This window comes from Triticum urartu, chromosome 4A (assembly GCF_056163025.1).
Source record: "Triticum urartu cultivar PI428250 chromosome 4A, HENAU_Tu73, whole genome shotgun sequence".
In the NCBI taxonomy this organism is placed as follows: domain Eukaryota; kingdom Viridiplantae; phylum Streptophyta; class Magnoliopsida; order Poales; family Poaceae; genus Triticum; species Triticum urartu.
This window is the reverse complement of record NC_141876.1, coordinates 203,920,609-203,942,307: the sequence shown is the minus strand read 5'-3', so window position 1 is coordinate 203,942,307 and position 21,699 is coordinate 203,920,609.

Sequence of the window (21,699 nt, the reverse complement as noted above, 5' to 3'; positions counted from 1 at the left end):
ACCGAGTGGGCCCAGAGATACCTCTCCGTCACACGGAGTGACAAATCCCAGTCTCGATTCGTGCCAACCCAACAGACACTTTCAGAGATACCCGTAGTGCACCTTTATAGCCACCCAGTTACGTTGTGACATTTGGCACACCCAAAGTATTCCTACGATATCCGGGAGTTGCACAATCTCATGGTCTAAGGAAATGATACTTGACATTAGAAAAGCTTTAGCATGCGAACTACACGATCTTGTGGTATGCTTAGGATTGGGTCTTGTCCATCACATCATTGTTCTAATGATGTGATCCCATTATCAATGACATCCAATGTCCATGGTCAGGAAACCGTAACCATCTATTGATCAACGAGCTAGTCAACTAGAGGCTTACTAGGGACATGGTGTTGTCTATGTATCCACACATGTATCTGAGTTTCCTATCAATACAATTCTAGCATGGATAATAAACGATTATAATGAACAAGGAAATATAATAATAAATAATGTATTATTGCCTCTAGGGCATATTTCCAACAGATCTGTGTAGCATTTGGGGTAGTCTTCTTTTATTTTGGTTCCGTAGTCGGACCTTGATTGTATCTGGATGATGTAATGCTTTATTCATGTAATTGTGTGAAGTGGCGATTGTAAGCCAACTATGTATCTTTTCCCTTATTGTATTACATGGGTTGTTTGCGAAGATTACCTCACTTGCGACATTGCTTTCAATGCGGTTATGCCTCTAAGTCGTGCTTCGACACGTGGGAGATATAGCCGCATCGAGGGCGTTACACCCAAGTAGGTAGTACGGGGGTGTTCGGGATAGCACTTAAACACACTTGAACCAACGTCTTGGTCCGTGAAGGAGGTGTTAGTGCGGCGAACCAGGCAATCGGACTATGTGGCTTTATCACTCTCACTTAGCCATAGGAGTTTTATAATGGGAGTATGGGCACAACCCCTAGTATTGTTCGATTATCCGAACTTGGGTGTTGTGGATGCCTGGCCAGGTGAAGGCCGGCTTGTCGCGTAATGCGGAAAAATCGCAAGAGATTTATACGTAGTCACCGAATAGCTGACCAGCTCTCGCCGCATCATGACAGTCAGTTTTCAGCTTTCTCTACTGAGGTGTTTGTCCGGATGAACCGGAAACACAATCGCAGTAGTTCTCCCTTTACTACCTTAGCCGAACAAGTGTAACGTAAGGTAGTAACCATAGTAGTCGGGCAACCCAACTATTGACCAAAGACATGATTCGAAGCCGATGCATATAATGCTATATTCGGGATGCCGAATTGTACTATAAAAGTGTTTGGACTTTATTTAGTATTTAAGAGGTGTGCGTGGCTTAATAGATCCCCTGGCGATTTAAGTCGTACTGAGGTGTACATGACAATCGGACAAAAACAGGGAATTACAGATTAAGAGGTAGGCCAGTACCACATAGGTTGGGCTAGAAACTGTTTCCATTATAGTCAGATTGGTACGTCAAAACGTATTGGTACAGACAGTGCGGTAAGCAACAAGGCTACTTTACATTCCGAGCACAAGGGAAAGTTGTGTATGTGTCATGGACGAGGTGATCTTTAAAGACCCGTTAGGTACTCTGCCCCGCGTCTACACTGCTTTTCTCCTTGGTGTATTGTCCTTCAAGAGGATCATCGATTGGTGTTTTCATGATAGGCCTCGAAAAGAGGCCTTGGTACCATTGAAAAGGTGATTTGGGTTGTAAGGAACCTAGAAAAATAAAAGGAAGAGAAAAAGGAAATATGAGTGTCCGGATAGGGTCTAGCCGTATTGTGGACTTTATCTTTATTATGCCTCCATCCTTTCCCATGGTATCTTTAGTGCGTAATTATGTACGCATGGTACATATGCCACAATTTGGTAGGGGCTGAGGTGGAGACCGAATTGCTAGTCGAGCTCCTGATGAGCTGGACTATCGTGCTACGGGGTAGTCTGGACTCGTTTCATAGTGTCCGGGGGCTTGACTGGCGATGTATTATTTGGTATGATAAGGCCGCTCTGTACTTCCGCTGCTAGGGCCGCGGTGTGCTCCTAAGTGCGGAGGGAGCGTTCCATGTTTCCATTGACTGTTATAACACCGCGGGGTCTGGGCATCTTGAGTTTGAGATAGGCATAGTGTGGGACCACGTTGAGACGAGCGAACACGATTCATCCAAGCAGCGCATGGTAGCCACTGCGGAAAGGAACAATGTCGAAGATCAAGTCTTCGCTCCGGAAGTTGTCCGGCGAACTGAAGACAACCTCCAGTGTGATTGAGCCCGTGCAACAGGCCTCTACACCAGGTATTACTCCCTTAAAGGTGGTTTTAGTGGGCTTGATTCTTGACGGATCAATACCCATCTTACGGACCGTGTCCTGATAGAGCGGGTTAAGGCTGCTGCCGCCGTCCATGAGGACTCGCGTGAGGTGGAATCCATCAATAATTGGGCCAAGGACTAGCACGGCTGAGCCTCCATGACGGATACTGGTCGGGTGGCCTCTGCGATCGAAAGTGATCGGACAGGCTGACCATGGGTTGAATTTTGGGGCGACTGGCTTGATCGTGTAGACGTCCCTTAATGCACTCTTGCGCTCCCTCTTGGGGATGTGAGTAGCATATATCATATTCAATGTTTTGACCTCGGGGGGAAATTTATTTTGTCCCCCTGTGCTCGGTGCGCGAGGTTCCCCATCATCATCCTCACTGGGCGACCCTTTCTCCTTATGTTCGGCATTTAACTTGCCGGACTGTTTGAAGACCCAACAACTTCTGTTGGTGTGGTTGTCAGGCTTGTCGGGAGTGTCGTGGATCTGGCAAGGTCGATCAAGTATTCGGTCCAGGCTTGATGAACCTTCTTTGTTTCATTTGAATGGCTTCTTCCGTTGACCGGATTTGGAGCCACTGAATCCGGCGTTGACTGACGTATCCTCTGTATTATCATTGTTGCTTCGACGCTTATGTTTGTTGCGTCGGGGCCTTCCGTTGTTGTTTCTAGCTTCGGAAGTGCCAGGGTCACTGGTACTGTTGCTGCTACGGGCTAGCCAGCTATCTTCACCCATGCAAAAGTGGGTCATTAGTGTTGTAAGGGCTGCCATGGACTTCGTCTTTTCTTGGCCGAGGTGTCGGGCGAGCCATTCGTCACTGATGTTGTGCTTAAAGGCAGCTAGGGCTTCAGCGTCCGGACAGTCAACAATCTAGTTCTTTTTAATTAGGAACCTTGTCCGGAATATCCTGGCTGACTCTCCGGGCTGCTGGACTATATGACTGAGGTCATCGGCATCCGGAGGCCGGATATAAGTGCCTTGGAAGTTGTCTCTAAAGGCATCTTCGAAGTATTCCTAGCTTCCAATAGAGTTTTCTGGGAGGCTATTTAACCAGTGCCGAGCTGGTCCCTTAAGTTTTAGGGGAAGGTATTTGATGGCATGTAGATCGTCCCCGCGAGCCATGTGAATGTGGAGAAGAAAATCTTCCATCCATACTGCGGGATCTGTTGTGTCCTCATATGATTCAATGTTGACGGGTTTAAATCCTTCAGGGAACTGGTGCTCCATTACCTCGTCGGTGAAGCATAGGGGGTGTGCGGCGCCTCTGTATTGGGCCACGTCACGACGCAGTTAGGATGAAGTCCGTATGCGGTTTTCGGACCGGGCATGATTATGCTTGTCGCACCAGGCTTGATAGCCATCTTCTCGCGCTAGGGCACGCCCCCGCGATCCATAGATTGATCTGGTCTGACCTGCTCTATTTTCTAGGTCCTGTCGTAGGTCATATGTGTATCCCCGAGCTGTTGTTTCTCTACTTTTAAGACGAGGTGGTGCGGGCTGGTGTTCGGCTTGAGTTGTCGTTCTGTCCCGGCCACGTGGTGGTCAGTCAGGTCCGTCAGCCACGTTACGCGCGGGTGGTATGGGCTTAAGCGCCTCATCGTCGAATTGGGGTAACAGCTGACGCTTCGGGTAACTCTTTGCTTGGCGTTCGAGTCCGTATTCCTCGGCTTCCAGGACGTTAGTCCATCTGTCATTGAGTAGGTCCTGATCATCTTGAAGCTGTTGCTGCTTCTTTTTTAGGCTTCTTGAAGTGGCTATTAGCTGGCGCTTAAAGTGCTCTTGTTCGAGGGCTTCCTCTGGGATGATAAAATCTTCTTTGCCGAGGCTCACGTCATCCTCGGAGAGTGCTAGATAGTTGCTATCCTCTGAGTATTTGTTCTCTGCTTGCTCGTCAGGGTCAACTTGCCCGCCCTCCCGATCATCCTGTTCGGATGTTGGTTCGATGGGGTCTTCTTGGTCTTCGGCGTTCTCCAGAGTGTCATTGTCTCCGGTGCCGGTATTGCTATCTTTTCGCGATGCGATTTAGAGCGGCGCCGCTGACGTCGATGCTTTGGTGGTATCTTAGGAGGTTCGTCCTCGATTGGATCCTTTTCATCATCGTCGTTGCCTTCTTTAGGTGTGTCCACCATGTACATGTTGTATGAGGAAGTGGCCGTCCAGCGTCCGACGAACGGAGGGTTTTGGGCCTGCTCTTCTCCGGCATCGTCGTCCATACCGTCGATGTCTTCGGAGGTGTAGCCGAGCATGTCGGTTAGATCATCGACAGTGGCTATGAAGTGGGTGGTGGGTGGGAAGTAAAATTCCCTATTTTCAGCCCCTAGTCCAGGTTCGGCGCAATTCGGAAGCGGTTCCTCTGTCATGCCGAGGGATCGCATTAAGTTCAAAGCCTCGTTAAGAGCGAGGTTTGGACGGGGACAGAAGTTCCCGGGCCGAGCTCGCATGACGCGGACTTTGAGGGTTCGGAGTTAGTGTCCGAACGAGAGTCTGGCTTTGAGATGACTACCGGAGACACTATTCTCTTTGGTTCTCCAGTGTTGAGCTCTATAGCCGAAGAGAGTCCGGCGGGCTCTAGACTCCCGTCTTCGAACCTCGTGACGTGCTCCGGATCTAAGGCCGGAGCGGTGGTTGGGGTCGCGAACCCTTGGAAGATCAAGTCTCCTCGGATATCGGCGACATAGTTCAAATTTCCAAAATTGATCTAGTGACCAGGGGCGTAACTATCGATCTTCTCTAGGTGGCCAACCAAGTTGGCACGTAGTGTGAAGCCGCCGAATACAAAGATCTGGCCGGGGAGAAAAATCCCCTTCACGGCAGCATTGTTGTAGATGGTCGATGGAGCCATCAAGCCTTTCGACGATGGCAGAGTGGAACTCTCAATGAAAGCACCAACGTCGGTGTCAAAACTGGCAGATCTTTGGTAGGGGGTCCCGAACTGTGCGTCTAAGGATTGAGGGTAACAGGAGGCATGGGACACGATGTTTACCCAGGTTCGGACCCTCTTGATGGAGGTAATACCCTACTTCCTGCTTGATTGACTTTGATGAGTATAGGGGTTACAAGAGTTGATCTACCTCGAGATCGTAATGGCTAAACCCTAGATGTCTAGCATGTATGATTATGATTGCCACTACAGACTAAAACCTCGGGTTTATATAGACACAGGAGGGGGCTAGGGTTGTACAGAGTCAGTTTACAGAGAAAGGAATCTTCATATCCAAATGCCAAGCTTGCCATACACGCAAAGGAGTGTCCCATCCGGACACGGGAAAAAGCCTTTGTTGGATTTCGGGTTCCGACAGACCCTTGAGGTTCGAACACTGGGGTGCGTGCGGAGATTTCGCCTTCTACCTACCTGCACCCCTCCGCCTCGCTGAGATCTAAGCTATGGGAAGAACAGCACAAGAGACACTGGGTTTATACTGGTTCGGGCCACCATGCTGGTGTAACACCCTACTCCAGTGTGTGGTATGGTGGATTGCCTCTTGGGCTGATGATGATGAGCAATACAAGGAAGAACAGCCTCGCGAGGGTCTGTTCTTGGCTGTGGGGATGAACTGCTAGGAGGAGTTCAGTCACCCTTCTCTCTCTCTCTGTGATGTTACTCGATCCAATTTTCCCTCCTCCTTACCCTGTGGGTGGCTAGTCCTACTTATAGGCAAAGGCCCTGGGCCTCTTCCCAAATATTGAGCGGGAAGGGCACCAACAATTGGCCATTTTGAAGGGGAACATCTGGTACACTTATCCTGACTAAAGTTAGTCCTCGCCTGCCAAAGACTCTGGTGGTGACGCTGGCTTGGGCTCCACAATGACTTCCTCCCTGCCGTTGGACTGGTCTGTAACGCCCTCGATGCGGCTATATCTCTCACATGTCGAAGCATGACTTAGAGGCATAACCGCATTGAAAGCAATGTCGCAAGTGAGGTAATCTTCACACAACCCATGTAATACATAAGGGAAAAGATACATAGTTGGCTTACAATCGCCACTTCACACAAATACATGAATAAAGCATTACAACATACAAATACAATCAAGGTCCGGCTACGGAACCAAAATAAAAGAAGAACCCCAAATGCGACAAGGTCCCCGATCGACCCCAACTAGGCTCCACTACTGACCAACTAGAACGAAATAACACAAAGGACAAGATCTTCATCGAGCTCCTCCTTGAGCTTGGTTCCGTCACCTGCTCGGTTCAACGACACCTGCAAACTGGTTTTGGAAGTATCTGTGAGTCACGGGGACTCAGCAATCTCACACCCTCGCGATCAAGACTATTTAAGCTTATGGGTAAGGTAAAAGGTATGAGGTGGAGCTGCAGCAAGCGACTAGCATATATGGTGGCTAACATACGCAAATGAGAGCGAGAAGAGAAGGCAAAGCACGATCGAGAAACTATGACCAAGAAGTGATCCTAGAACAACCTACGTCAAGCATAACTCCAACACCGTGTTCACTTTCCGGACTCCGCCAGAAAGAGACCATCATGGTAACACACGCGGTTGATGCATTTTAATTAAGGTCAACTTCAGGTTTTCTACAACCGGACGTTAACAAATTCCCATCTGCCCATAACCGCGGGCACGGATTTCGAAAGATCAAATCCCTGCAGGGGAGTCCAAACTTAGCCCATCACAAGCTCTCACAGTCAACGAAGGATATTCCTTCTAGCGGGAAGACCCGATCAGACTCGGAATCCCGGTTACAAGACATTTCGACAATGGTAAAACAAGACCAGCAAAGCCACCCGAATGTGCCGACAAATCCTGATAGGAGCTGCACATATCTCGTTCTCAGGGTACACCAGATTGTCCAAACTTCCGGTAGGCCAGCCCAGAGTTGCCCCTGGTGGCCACCGGCGGCTGACAAGGTGGACCAACACTTAGAGGAGCACTGGCTCGGGGGGTTAAATAATGATGACCCTCGAGAGCGCGGCTCCCAAGGTAAAAAAGGCTAGGAGGCGGATGGTAAAACCAAGGTTGGGCCTTGCTGGAGGAGTTTTATTCAAAGCGAATTGTCAAGGGGTTCCCATTATTACCCAACCACGTAAGGAACACAAAATCCGGGAACATAACACTGATATGACAGAAACTAGGGCGGCAAGAGTGGAACAAAACACCAGGCATAAGGCCGAGCCTTCCACCCTTTACCAAGTATATAGATGCATTAATTAAATAAGATATATTGTGATATCCCAACAAGTAAACATGTTCCAACAAGGAACAATATCTCCATGTTCCAACAAGGAACAAACTTCAATCTTCACCTGCAACTAACAACGCTATAAGAGGGGCTGACCAAAGCGGTAACATAGCCAAACAACGGTTTGCTAGGACAAGGTGGGTTAGAGGCTTGGTTCAAACAATATGGGAGGCATGATAAGCAAGTGGTAGGCATCGTAGCATAGGCATAGCAAAAGAGCGAGCAACTAGCAAGCAAAGATAGAAGTGATTTCGAGGGTATGGTCATCTTGCCTGAGATCCCGCAAGGAAGAAGAATGAGTCCATGAAGAAGACAATCGGACGTAGTCGAACGGGTCCTCACAAACGCGACGTTACCGGAACCAACCCGAAGAAGCAAACACCGGAAAGAAGCACACAACATAGTAAACAACCACCACATAATCATGGCACGATGCGCAAACAAGTATGATGCATGTCCGGTTTAATGAGGCATGGCATGGCAAAGTGCACAAACAACCCTACAAATTAAGTGGAGCTCAATATGCAACTTTGTTGCATATTGACGAAACACCACGTGACTTATTTAGTTCGATCTTGTTTATGTACTCAACAATATTAAATGTTGTTAGCATGGCAAGAGGTGAAGCATAATAAAAACTACCTATCTAGGCAAGTTTAAATGAGGCCGGAACAACAATACAACAAGTCCGGAAAATCCTCATGAGCATTTTATAGATTTGGTACTGTTCTGCCCTAAACACAATTTAGAGTTATTAAACATGCAAAACAAGCACACCATGTTAAACTAGGCATTTTTCCATCCCATTTACATATAAAGTTTATTAAATTCGGAGTTATGGTTATTTAGTTATGAAATAAAGCATTTTAACATGGCATAGGAGCAAATTTACACAAACAGCATTTTAAGCATTTTAAACATGGATGAAAATGACATATTATGAAACTAGACAGAATTCTAAGCAACTTCCATATTAAGTTTGTTTTAATCCGATGCACGGTTTGTGAGTTATTATATGCATGTTGTCTAGGGACTTTTCTGTAAAACAGCAGTTTTCTCGAAAAAAAAATAGACAAATTCGTAGAACAGGAAAAAAATATACTGGGCTGAATCTAAGGAGAGGCCCAGTAAGGCAATAGGCGCAACATAACTATCAGACGCACATGCACAGAATAGCGGAGGGGCTGGGCTATGCTCACATCGGGCCATGGGCCGAAAGTGGAGAAGCGGCTGGGCCGGATCTGGTGACAAGAAGATGTTGCTGGGCCTTGGGCACCGCTGGGCCTCGCGCAGCGGTCAACGCACGCAGGCGACGCGCGGGGTGTCGAGGCAGAGGCGCCATCCTCCTCTGCCCGAGCTGCTGCCGCATCGATGTAGCGAAGGAGACCCACGGCTGGAGGGGCTTGGCGCGGCGGAACATCGCGGGGATGACCGGATCCAGGGCAGGGAGGCTCGACGAGAAGCAGGGGCAGCTGAAACTGGGCGAGGACGGCATTCTCCGGTGAGGCGCCAGATCCCGCGGCTGCGAGGGAGCTCCTGGGGCTGTCCATGGCGGCATGTGAATTTTATGGAGAAGAGAGACCACATGTGAGAGAGGAAACTAGAGGGGAGGAGAGAAGAAGGGAAGGAGAAGCAGCGAGTGGGTGCGGGGTACGGCCTGATGGAGGTGGTCGCCGGCGGGGACGCGGGTGCAGCTCCGGCAAGGTTGCTGCAGGGCCGGAGGAGCTGAGGTGGTCGGGGCCTCGCGAGCTGCTCGGGGTGAGGAGGTGGGCGCTGGGAGATACGGTTGGATGGATGGATCGATGGAATGCACTGGTTGCGCGAGGGGACTGAGGAGGATCCGGCGAGGCGATCTCGAGGTGGGATGCGACCCGATGGCGGCAGTGGAGGGACAAAGTTCCTAATTTTTAGGGTTGGACTAATACATATATAGCATGTGGATATTTGGGTAGGGCCTAATCCGTCCCTCCAATAAAATCGAGTGGTCGAGAAAAACAATATATGTTGGGAAGTCCAATTAACAAAATGGAGACATTTTGTAGATGTTTGGGGATGATCCGGACACAACGGAAACGACTGTCCGGGTCGGGTTCGGGACAACTTCCGGACGCGCGCGAGGGGTTCGATGCACTGTGCAGAGAGGGTTTTCGGGCCTGGCGGTTGATAGTGGACTGTGCGGAAAGTTTCAGGCTGAGAAAAGAGAAGAGAGAAGGCCCGACGACTGTTTCCGGAGACCGAAAACGTTCGATGTTAGACCGGCTATAATGCCGCTATAGTTTAACGGTTGGGCTATCAAACGAACTCCGAATGCGATGAAACTTGACAGGCGGTCTATCTACACTATAATAAGACCACACGTCAACTCTCATCCCATTCCGAGAACATCTTCTGGCCACTTATAAAATACTATTTCGGACATGCCGCGGGCGCGTGCAAGTGTGTCTGGGCTCAGAACGGACAACGGAAAGAACGTGGAGACTGGGACGGATGCAAGTTTTAAAACATGATGATGCAATGCGGATGAAGACATGGCAAGATGCAACACGCAAGCAAAGACATGGCAACGTCGGCGAATAACTGGAAGGCACCTGGCGCAACGGTCTCGGGGCGTAACAACACTCCACCACTACGAGAGGATCTCGTCCCGAGATCTAGAAGGGCACCGAAGGGAAAACAGACGAGAAAGAGAAGAAGTAAAACAAATTGCTTCTTTGACAAATGAGTGAAACCAAAGAACCTTGCAAAGTTTGAACAAATTGAAAGAAAGAATGCAACGAGAAAGAGCTAAGTTGAAAGCACTCCGTTAGGAAAAAGGAACAAGGAAGAACAAATTCGAACAGCACTCCGGTTGAGAAGGGATGCAAGACTTGATAAGGCGAAAAAGAACTTGAGCAAAGGGGCATAATACTCCGGCTAAAACAAGATAGGGAAGGAATAAGAATGATATAATTTGGACAGCACTCCACCTGTAAATGGAAGGAATTAAACTTGACAAGATGAGAGGATACTTGAAAAAAAAGGACATGACACTCCGGTTAAAAGGATAAGGACGAACGGAACATGGTCCTGACAATCTGAGATGATGAGTGAAAAGAGCAACACCTCAATGCCTCCGGATGAAAGAATCAAAGGTAGATCGTCGGAACAAAAGAGCGGAGAAGAAAATAACAACTCCTACCACAATTGAACTTGTAAAGCACCGTTGCAAGAAAAGGATTGCACGGGGTTGTTGGGAAAACAACAACGAAGAGGATAAGCTTGTAGTGGGCATATGGAGAACATCTCAAGAACTTGAGGTGAAATTCTGCCACTAACGAAAACAATATTGGATTGATAAGAATAAGAAGACGAGGAACTTGTTCATCGGAAGGATAAAGAAGAACTTGGGTCATTTATGAGCACCATAAATAGCAAAATCCTTAGGGAAGGCTTTAGGTGAAACATAATCCAAGATAACTCCAAAGAAGAGATTGATGGATTTAAAATACCTCATTCTTAACAACATGTGAATCATGAGACATGAACTCAAATTATCAAGAATGACATAATACCACCTCGAATGATACGGTTGAAAGAATTGCACTTTAAAATGCAAGATAAAGAATACTTAAGCTCCTCTGAAAAGAATCTCGATGAACACTTCGAGAAGGAATTAAATCCTTGGTGAACCATCATGTAGAGCCTCCATGAAGAATTCTGGTAACAAAAGAATGATCAAATGAAAGGAAAGATAAGTAGAGAACACAAGGTGAAGCCTTGCAATGCTTAGATGGATCTTCGCAATGAAATAATTGAGAAAACTTGGAACTCCGGGAAAAGAAAAGATAAAGCATCTCGAACTGAGAATATGATATGATGAACCACTCCGGAAAAAGGAATTAATCACTTGGATGAAAGAAGAATAAGAATTACATTATGCTTATCCTTCACCAATTTAGATTGATGACAAGCCACGGATTTGGCATACTACTTATTCTTGTAGAAAGGATTAAGCGAGATATAATGCAAACTTGAGAAGGTTTTGAACGAACCCCCGGTAGGGTTGAAACAACGAGTAATTAATATGATAATGAAGGGAAATAAGTCTTGAATGAGCCACCATAAGAACTGAAAAAGAACGAAGTAAAGGGATGAATTACCGGTAAGAAATTGGCAAATTAACGAATATACATGAGAGAATTTAGATACAAAAGAACGAAGAGATCATGAACTGATTAGAGGATATTTGAACGATGCACCGGTAAGATTTAGAGAATGAGAGTTGAAAGCTAAGAATGACTAATTATGAGATGATGGCCTCCAGAGAATCAAATTGAAAAGACTCATGAATTAAACCGGATGGGTGAAAAAAAATCTCACAATCGAAAACAATTATGAGAGGATGGCATCAAGCTAGAACCACGAATCTTGGAAAGAATGGAGCAAGATTGAGAGAAAAAATCTTCTTCGGTCTTCCAATGCAGAGAAAGACGACGAGAAACACCACCATGAATTATTTAGACACTCCGGAATGAAGAATGGAAAGGTTGAGCCAACGATGAAAAGAATTCGACAGATCTTGGAGAAAAAACATGAGACTGATGATAATTCATTCTTACGTCAAACTTGGAAAAGAATTTGAGAATAACTCCGAGAAAAATAAGAAGAGTCGGGTAAGATCCTGAGAAATACCTGTGGGTTAGGGCCCACTCAAAAGAAACACCGTTGAAATGATTTAAAAGAGAGGTTGCACCGGTTGAATTAAAAGACTTGAATGAGATAACAGACTCGAGATATCTTGAACACTCCGGAACAATTGAATAGCGAGAAATGGAAGCTTATGAGGTGCACCGGCATAAGAAGGTATTGAAACGAGGAAAAAGGTATGACCAACAAAACTTGACTTGAATCCACCGGAGAAGAAAAAGAATGAAGAACGATGAACTTGAAGTTCCAATAGGATCTTCATGAGAATCACCGGCAAGAGAACATTGACGGAAAATGAATGGGGAGGCTTCTCATCAATAAGATGATACTAGATTAAGTAATATGAATCCTTGAAGAAAAAGGGTGGGAGGGTGGGAAAAAACAAAGGCAACTTGGGACGAATGAAATGAACACCGTTGAGAGGACTTGAGTTGATCTTGCGAATGTTGACAAAGATTGGATCCACTTGAAGAGAAGCACACCGGTTGACAAGAAATTGAAATGACAAACTCGATGATCGAGAAGGATTAGTATCCACATCAGAGTATGAGAACACCACTTGGGGAAGGTATGGAATCAACACTTGACATCGAAGCAACTCGAATACCACAACTCAAAACAAAACAAAGGATTGGCTTGCAGAATAAGCCGAAACAAACATATGATAGAGATTTCGTCCAAAATTTTCGTGGTGGGGCCTACACGGGCTCGATCGTACAGCACCATCATGTACAAGGCAGTGCACATGACATACGAAGCGTCCCCGAGTCGGCATAGCCAAGGACTCTTTAAGACACAACGAGACCACTGTAAAACCGACCGTGAATAGGCGGACCACTAGACGTCGAACCCCAATTTCATATCATACATCCGTCGGAAAGAAATCCTAAGAGCTACTTGAATTCCCACTTATAAACTCCCGAAATTTTCCCAGTTATGCAATCAGGTGTTGGGGATACAGGGGAAGCATAATATCTCACCCAAGACTAGCAAATCCTACATCCAGCTATATCCATCCTTCAACACATAACCAAGAAACCTTCGGAAATCGTCTACCTCAACCTTCGAAAAGCATTCGTTATACAAGTTATGGCAATACTCCCGAACTCCCGCCCCAGTACTGGGTGGCGTCGAGGTTATCTCACCAAAGAACTGCATAAAAGAGATTTTCGATGTCGGCGTACTAAACTCAGGTATTCCAGAACTGCAACGATAAAATTGTGACAACAACACCTCGGAGCTCAACTCCCCGGGACACTGCCACAACCCCTACAGACAGGAGGCACCAAGAACAATGTTCTCGTCACAAAACCATCGGAACGATTCCAAGATACCCGCATGATCATAAAAAAAAATTAGTGAAATTTGAGAAGAGAAGAGTCAAAACTCTACGTCAGGATGCCTTACCAGAGCGATGAAGGGACTGAGGAGTAAAAAGAATTCCTAAACTCTCTGATATATAATTCCTAAATGACTCAAAACATTTTTTAGACTCAACAACAGCTGCTAATTCGATCAAGCAGTGGGGGCTCCTAAGGTCGGGGAAGGCTCTGATACCAACTTGTAACGCCCTCGATGCGGCTATATCTCTCATGTGTCGAAGCACGACTTAGAGGCATAACCGCATTGAAAGCAATGTCGCAAGTGAGGTAATCTTCACACTACCCATGTAATACATAAGGGAAAAGATACATAGTTGGCTTACAATCGCCACTTCACACAAATACATGAATAAAGCATTACAACATACAAATACAATCAAGGTCCGGCTACGGAACCAAAATAAAAGAAGAACCCCAAATGCGACAAGGTCCCCGATCGACCCCAACTGGGCTCCACTACTGATCAACTAGAACGAAACAACACAAAGGACAAGATCTTCATCGAGCTCCTCCTTGAGCTTGGTTGCGTCACCTGCTCGGTTCAACGGCACCTGCAAACTGGTTTTGGAAGTATCTGTGAGTCACGGGGACTCAGCAATCTCACACCCTCGAGATCAAGACTATTTAAGCTTATGGGTAAGGTAAAAGGTATGAGGTGGAGCTGCAGCAAGCGACTAGCATATATGGTGGCTAACATACGCAAATGAGAGCGAGAAGAGAAGGCAAAGCACGATCGAGAAACTATGACCAAGAAGTGATCCTAGAACAACCTACGTCAAGCATAACTCCAACACCGTGTTCACTTCCCGGACTCCGCCGGAAAGAGACCATCATGGTAACACACGCGGTTGATGCATTTTAATTAAGGTCAACTTCAGGTTTTCTAAAACCGGACGTTAACAAATTCCCATCTGCCCATAACCGCAGGCACGACTTTCGAAAGATCAAATCCCTGCAGGGGAGTCCCAACTTAGCCCATCACAAGCTCTCACGGTCAACGAAGGATATTCCTTCTAGCGGGAAGACCCGATCAGACTCGGAATCCCGGTTACAAGACATTTCGACAATGGTAAAACAAGACCAGCAAAGCCACCCGAATGTGCCGACAAATCCTGATAGGAGCTGCACATATCTCGTTCTCAGGGCACACCAGATTGTCCAAACTTCCGGTAGGCCAGCCCAGAGTTGCCCCTGGTGGCCACCGGCGGCTGACAAGGTGGACCAACACTTAGAGGAGCACTGGCCCAGGGGGGGTTAAATAATGATGACCCTCGAGAGCGCGACTCCCAAGGGAAAAAAAGGCTAGGAGGCGAATGGTAAAACCAAGGTTGGGCCTTGCTGGAGGAGTTTTATTCAAAGCAAACTGTCAAGGGGTTCCCATTATTACCCAACCGCGTAAGGAACGCAAAATCCGGGAACATAACACCGATATGACGGCAACTAGGGCGGCAAGAGTGGAACAAAACACCAGGCATAAGGCCGAGCCTTCCGCCATTTACCAAGTATATAGATGCATTAATTAAATAAGATATATTGTGATATCCCAACAAGTAAACATGTTCCAACAAGGAACAACATCTCCAGGTTCCAACAAGGAACAAACTTCAATCTTCACCTACAACTAACAACGCTATAAGAGGGGCTGAGCAAAGCGGTAACATAGCCAAACAACGGTTTGCTAGGACAAGGTGGGTTAGAGGCCTGGTTCAAACAATATGGGAGGCATGATAAGCAAGTGGTAGGCATCGTAGCATAGGCATAGCAAAGGAGCGAGCAACTAGCAAGCAAAGATAGAAGTGATTTCGAGGGTATGGTCATCTTGCCTGAGATCCCACAAGGAAGAAGAATGAGTCCATGAAGAAGACAAACGGACGTAGTCGAACGGGTCCTCACAAACACGACGTTACCGGAACCAACCCGAAGAAGCAAACATCGGAAAGAAGCACACAACGTAGTAAACAACCACCACATAAGCATGGCACGATGCGCAAACAAGTATGATGCATGTCCCGTTTAATGAGGCATGGCATGGCAAAGTGCACAAACAACCCTACAAATTAAGTGGAGCTCAATATGCAACTCCGTTGCATATTGACGAAACACCACGTGACTTATTTAGTTCGATCTTGTTTATGTACTCAACAATATTAAATGTTGTTAGCATGGCAAGAGGTGAAGCATAATAAAAACTACCTATCTAGGCAAGTTTAAATGAGGCCGGAACAACAATACAACAAGTCCAAAAAATCCTCATGAGCATTCTATAGATTTGGTACTGTTCTGCCTTAAACACAATTTAGAGTTATTAAACATGCAAAACAAGCACACCATGTTAAACTAGGCATTTTTCCACCCCATTTACATATGAAGTTTATTAAATTCAGAGTTACGGTTATTTAGTTATGAAATAAAGCATTTTAACATGGCATAGGAGCAAATTTACGCAAACAGCATTTTAAGCATTTTAAACATGGATGAAAATGACATATTATGAAACTAGACAGAATTCTAAGCAACTTTCATATTAAGTTTGTTTTAATCCGATGCACGGTTCGTGAGTTATTATATGCGTGTTGTCTAGGGACTTTTCTGTAAAACAGCAGTTTTCTAGAAAAAAAATAGACAAATTCGTAGAACAGGAAAAAAACTATACTGGGCTGAATCTAAGGAGAGGCCTAGTAAGGCCATAGGCGCAACATAACTATCAGACGCACAGGCACAGAATAGCGGAGGGGCTGGGCTATGCTCACATCGGGCCATGGGCCGAAAGTGGAGAAGCGGTTGGGCCGGATCTGGTGACAAGAAGACGTTGCTGGGCCTTGGGCACCGCTGGGCCTCGCGCAGCGGTCAACGCACGCAGGCGACGCACGGGGTGTCGAGGCAGAGGCGCCATCCTCCTCTGCCCGAGCTGCTGCCGCATCGATGCAGCGAAGGAGACCCGCGGCTGGAGGGGCTTGGCGCGGTGGAACATCGCGGGGACGACCGGATCCAGGGCAGGGAGGCTCGACGGGAAGCAGGGGCGGCTGAAACTGGGCGAGGACGGCGTTCTCCGGTGAGGCCCCAGATCCGGCGGCTGCGAGGGAGCTCCTGGGGCTGTCCATGGTGGCCTGCGAATTTTATGGAGAAGAGAGACCACATGTGAGAGAGGAAACTATAGGGAAGGAGAGAAGAAGGGAAGGAGAAGCAGCGAGTGGGTGCGGGGTTCGGCCTGATGGAGGTGGTCGCCGGCGGGGACGCGGGTGCAGCTCCGGCAAGGTTGCTGCAGGGCCGGACGAGCTGAGGTGGTCGGGGCCTCGCGGGCTGCTCGGGGTGAGGAGGTGGGTGCTGGGAGATATGGTTGGATGGATGGATCAATGGAATGCACTGGTTGCGCGAGGGGATCGAGGAGGATCGGGCGAGGTGATCCCGAGGTGGGATGCGACCCGATGGCGGCGGTGGAGGGACAAAGTTCCTAATTTTTAGGGTTGGACTAATACATATATAGCATGTGGATATTTGGGTAGGGGCTAATCCGTCCCTCTAATAAAATCGAGCGGTCGAGAAAAAAATATATGTTGGGAAGTCCAATTAACAAAATGGAGACGTTTTGTAGATGTTTGGGGATGATCCGGACACAACGGAAACGACTGTCCGGGTCGGGTTTGGGACAACTTCCGGACACGCGCGAGGGGTTCGATGCATGGTGCAGAGAGGGTTTCGGGGCCTGGCGATTTACAGCGGACTGTGTAGAAAGTTTCAGGCTAAGAAAAGAGAAGAGAGAAGGCCCGACGACTGTTTCCGGAGACCGAAAACGTCCGACGTTAGACCGGCTATAATGCCGCTATAGTTTAACGGTTGGGCTATCAAACGAACTCTAAATGCGATGAAACTTGACATGCGGTCTATATACACTATAATAAGACCACACGTCAACTCTCATCCCATTCCGAGAACATCTTCCGGCCACTTATAAAATACTATTTCGAACATGCCGCGGGCGCGTGCAAGTGTGTCTGGGCTCAGAACGGACAACGGAAAGAACGAGGAGACCGGGACGGATGCAAGTTTTAAAACATGATGATGCAATGCGGATGAAGACATGGCAAGATGCAACACGCAAGCAAAAGACATGGCAACATCGGCGAATAACTAGAAGGCACCTGGCGCAACGGTCTCGGGGCATCACATGGTCTTGGTCTCGTTGCACCAAAATGAGTGCCTTTGCTTGATGCTCTCGCCTGCGCTTGCTCCCTTTGCACCAAAGAGGAAAGGAGGACACTGCGCGGGCTGGCGCCCGCCTGGCGCCCTTGGTCGTCATGGCTTGCGTCACGGGCACCTCGTGAGGTACCCCGCCTTGATCTCTCCGCCTCCTCGCGAGCCAGCCTGATGTAGCCGTGCCTGAGGAAGCTCCGTGTCGTCCGCCCCGTGAGGCTTGGCCCCTCGCGAGGGTCTTGGCTCTGCATCGATGAAGACGGGCCGTGCTGGGCCCCCTTTGAGCCACGCCGCAGGCAGGCAAGTCTGGGGACCCCCGTTCCTAGAACGCCGACAGTAGCCCCCGGGCCCAAGGCGCGCCCGGACTTGGCCGTGCAGGGAGGCGAAAGGGCAAGGGCGAAGCGCCGCGGTCCCTAATAGCCGGCGGCCTTGCGCGCCGCGTGGCGGTTGATTGGACGTGGGCGCCTCAGCAACTGCGCGAGTTGATAAAGGAGCGGCATCTACCCAGGCTTTGCTTTTTGCTTTCTTCGGTTGTTGCTCAGATCCCCTTTCTTGCGCCTCTCCTTCCTTCCTCCAAAATTTCCAGATCTACTCCAACCGCGTGACCTAGGAAGCCATGGCGCCTCGTCAGTCCCCGGCCGAAGCTTGGTACTCGTCTACCCTGGACTCGCCGAATGTGTCGGAGGCGAGCCTCGCCTAGTTGCGCCGGATGGCGGCGGCGCAGGGCATCGACGGGGCGAAGGTGTTCAAGGCCGGCTCCGCCACCCCTGAGGGCCAAGGGAGCACCTTTTATCCATTCTTTGTAAGCGCCATTGCTGCTGGCCTGGTGCCTCCCTTCTCCGAGTTCTTCTTCTCTGTCCTCCGTCATTATAAGCTACAGGCTCTGCATCTCCACCCCAACTCCGTCCTTCTCCTGGCAATCTTCGCCTATTACTGCGAGGCTCATGTAGGGGTGCAGCCCTCGGTGGCCTTGCTGCGCCACTACTTCTACCTCTGGACCTCTCGCGGTCCTGCTTCCGCGTGCGCGAGCTTCATCGCGTACGGTGGCGCCATTGCCATTTCGAACCCCGGGAAAAGGATTGAGGGCTTCAGGAGCAAGTGGGTCTTAGCAGATGCTGGGCGCATCCACCCTCGGCTGATCTTGCCCACGGAGCAACCCACGAGCTCCAGCGATTGGGGTCGAGCGGAGCTCGCGGACCCCCGCGCGAAGCTGGTGTTGGAGAAGATGGACGCGGATCTGAGGACGGCCAACATGGCGACGGCGAAGCTGACCGGCGCATCGCTGCTGAGGGAATTCCTGGAGCACTAGCTGGCTCCGCTTCGGCAGTACTCACCTCCGATGTGGAGGCCCCATCCGAGCCCCGTGGCCTTGGCCGACGGAGATCTGGCTGCGGTCCTCCAATCTCTGGTCGAGGGCGAGGTGGCGAGGTTGGAGGGCGCTCCTACGCCCTTGTTCCTCCGCGACGACTGGGAGCAGGTAGTGGAGTCCATGCCCGTCTTCAATGGGGACGGGCCCGTGCCCATAGAAACTCCCGGGGAATCGGTGGACGTGTCCTCCGACGACTCCAACGAAGAGGAGGAAGGAGGGGAGCGGGAAAAAGGGCCTGACTCCGAGGCGACTGACGGAGAGTCAAGGGCTCCCCTCCCCCAGCGCAGGTCCCGCGTTCTCCGCCTCTCTCCGAGCGATGACGACGAGGATGATGACGAGCAGGACGGCGGAAGCTTGCCCTTGATCCCGAAGAAGGACATGACCGGGCTGATCTCCCGCGGGTCTGCCCCGGCCCCGAGGCGGACCGCAGACGCGCCTTCCGCTTCCAAGCTTCCCGAGGTTGACCCTTCCAGCCGGCTTTCGGGCTTCAAATTTGGCCGGAGGCCGCTTGAGCTCACTAGCGATGACCCGTAAGCACTTGATTCTTGTCTTTATTTCTTGTTCTGCTTATGAGGCTTGACGTCCGCATCTCTTGGATAGGCTGGCGCCCGCCGCAAAGAAGCCGAAGGGAGCTCCTAAGGTTCAATCCGTGGCAGCGCCTTTGCCCGCGAAGGAAGGTGACCGCGACGCACGGGCTTCTCCTGCCTGGTCATCCTCGCGAGGCCTGGCTGAGCCGGCTGGGGCGGGCTCAGCTCCCATGGCCCAAGTGACTCCCGAGGTGCCTTTGCCTGCTGCCGCCACTTCAGCCGTTGGGGCGCAGCAAGCTTCGCCTCAGGATGCTGTGGTCGTGCTGCCGCCTTCTCCTCCTACTCCAGCGACTGTTGTCTCTCCGAATTCTCCTGCCATTCTGGATCGTGCTGTCGCTGAGCTGGACCGGCTGCGGCAGGATCTTCTTGGCACCGACCCTTGCTTGGTGGCCGGGCGCTTGGAGCTGGCTTCAGGATGGATTCGCTCCGATGCTTCGATTCGGGCGGCGCTAGTCCAAGCCTCGACGGCTTGCGATGAGGAGAGGCAGGCCGTCCTTGAGGCGAAGGCTGCACGTGACGCAGCCCTGGGAGAGGTGGTCGACGTCCGTGGTCACTGCAAGGCGCTGGAGGACGAGCTGCAAGGCCTGCGGGACCAGCTCGCGAAAGAGGTCCGCCTTCGCCAAGAGCAGGAAGAAGGCGTGAAGGCTCGCGAGGCGGCCATCGAGGGCCGGGAGGCCAAGCTCAGGAAGCGCCGCGACCGCCTAGGCGCGCTGGAGCAGGAGTTGGGGGCGAGGAAGGTCGAGCTAGATGACAAGGCCCAGGTTCTTGCTGAGGACCGCGTGGCCTTTGCGAAGATGGAGGCGAAGGCTCGCTCCTCGCTGAGGATGCTTTACGACAGCAGCCTGGAGAGCCCGCTGGCTGGCACCGAGGACGGCCCCGCCAAGCTGCTTCCCTTCCTGGTTCGCGCTCTTGAAGATGTCGCCCTTGGCCTTGGCCCCACGGCCGAGGCCGAGGCGCGTGTCCTATCTTCTGCAGCGCTGACGCGGGTCCTCACCCACATCTACCTTCACTATCCCGGCGTCGACCTTGACAGCCTGCTGGAGCCAGTAAGTGGCGAGCGTGCCGCTGCCGCTGCCGAGGCCATGAAGGGTCGCGCGGAGGCTCTGCTGGGGAAGTTCCGGGCCTTCAGCACCAAGCCGAAGCAAGGCGCTACCGACCCCGCTGCTCCATGAGGCGAACCCACTCCGCGCTGCTCCACCGCCGACAAGTGACTCAGTTGTGGCTCCTGTCCTACCTTTAATTCCTGCACATGTATCATGCCTCGGGGAGGCGTTTAAACTTGCGTTTGGCATTGAGATAACAGTGTGGACTGTAATATTTGCTTTTGAATTCCTTGAAATTTGTGCTTTTCCTTCCTACTTGCTTATGTTCTACGCCGGCAGAGCCCGGCCCCGCGCATACCTCACCCAGCGTTAGTCCCGACCGGAAACCAGGACGGGGCCAAGGAGTGAGGGGCTATGTGACAAGTTAGGCTCCTGAGTCGCGATGCTCAGGAGTCCCCCTTGGTGCACGAACAACAAGTAGGGAGGTATGATGTGGGTGGATCTACCGTTCTGCGTCTGCAGAGCCCGGCCGCGCGCATACCTCAACCGCCGTTAGCCTTTCGGAACTAAGGAGTGAGGGGCTACGTGACCAGTTAGGCTCCTGAGTCGCGATGCTCAGGAGTCCCCCTTGACGCTCAAACGGCCTTCGTACCTTGGCTCCGCTCGGGGAGAGACGCGCGACCAACCAGGCCCGGGGGGGCCTGGCTGGGTGGCGTGCGTCTGGGCGTGACCCAGGCGCAGCCCCCGTGCCCAGCCCCCTCGCGCAGCACTCCCGAGGGGAGGCATTACGATGAGGCCAGACACTGAGCTCTGGGCTCCCTGAGGTTGATGCGGCCCGGGGGCCGCCCTTAGTTGTTTATCACCAGCGCGGAGCATAGCGCTTCCGTATGTGTACGGGCATAGCCGCTCCTCGGCAGTGT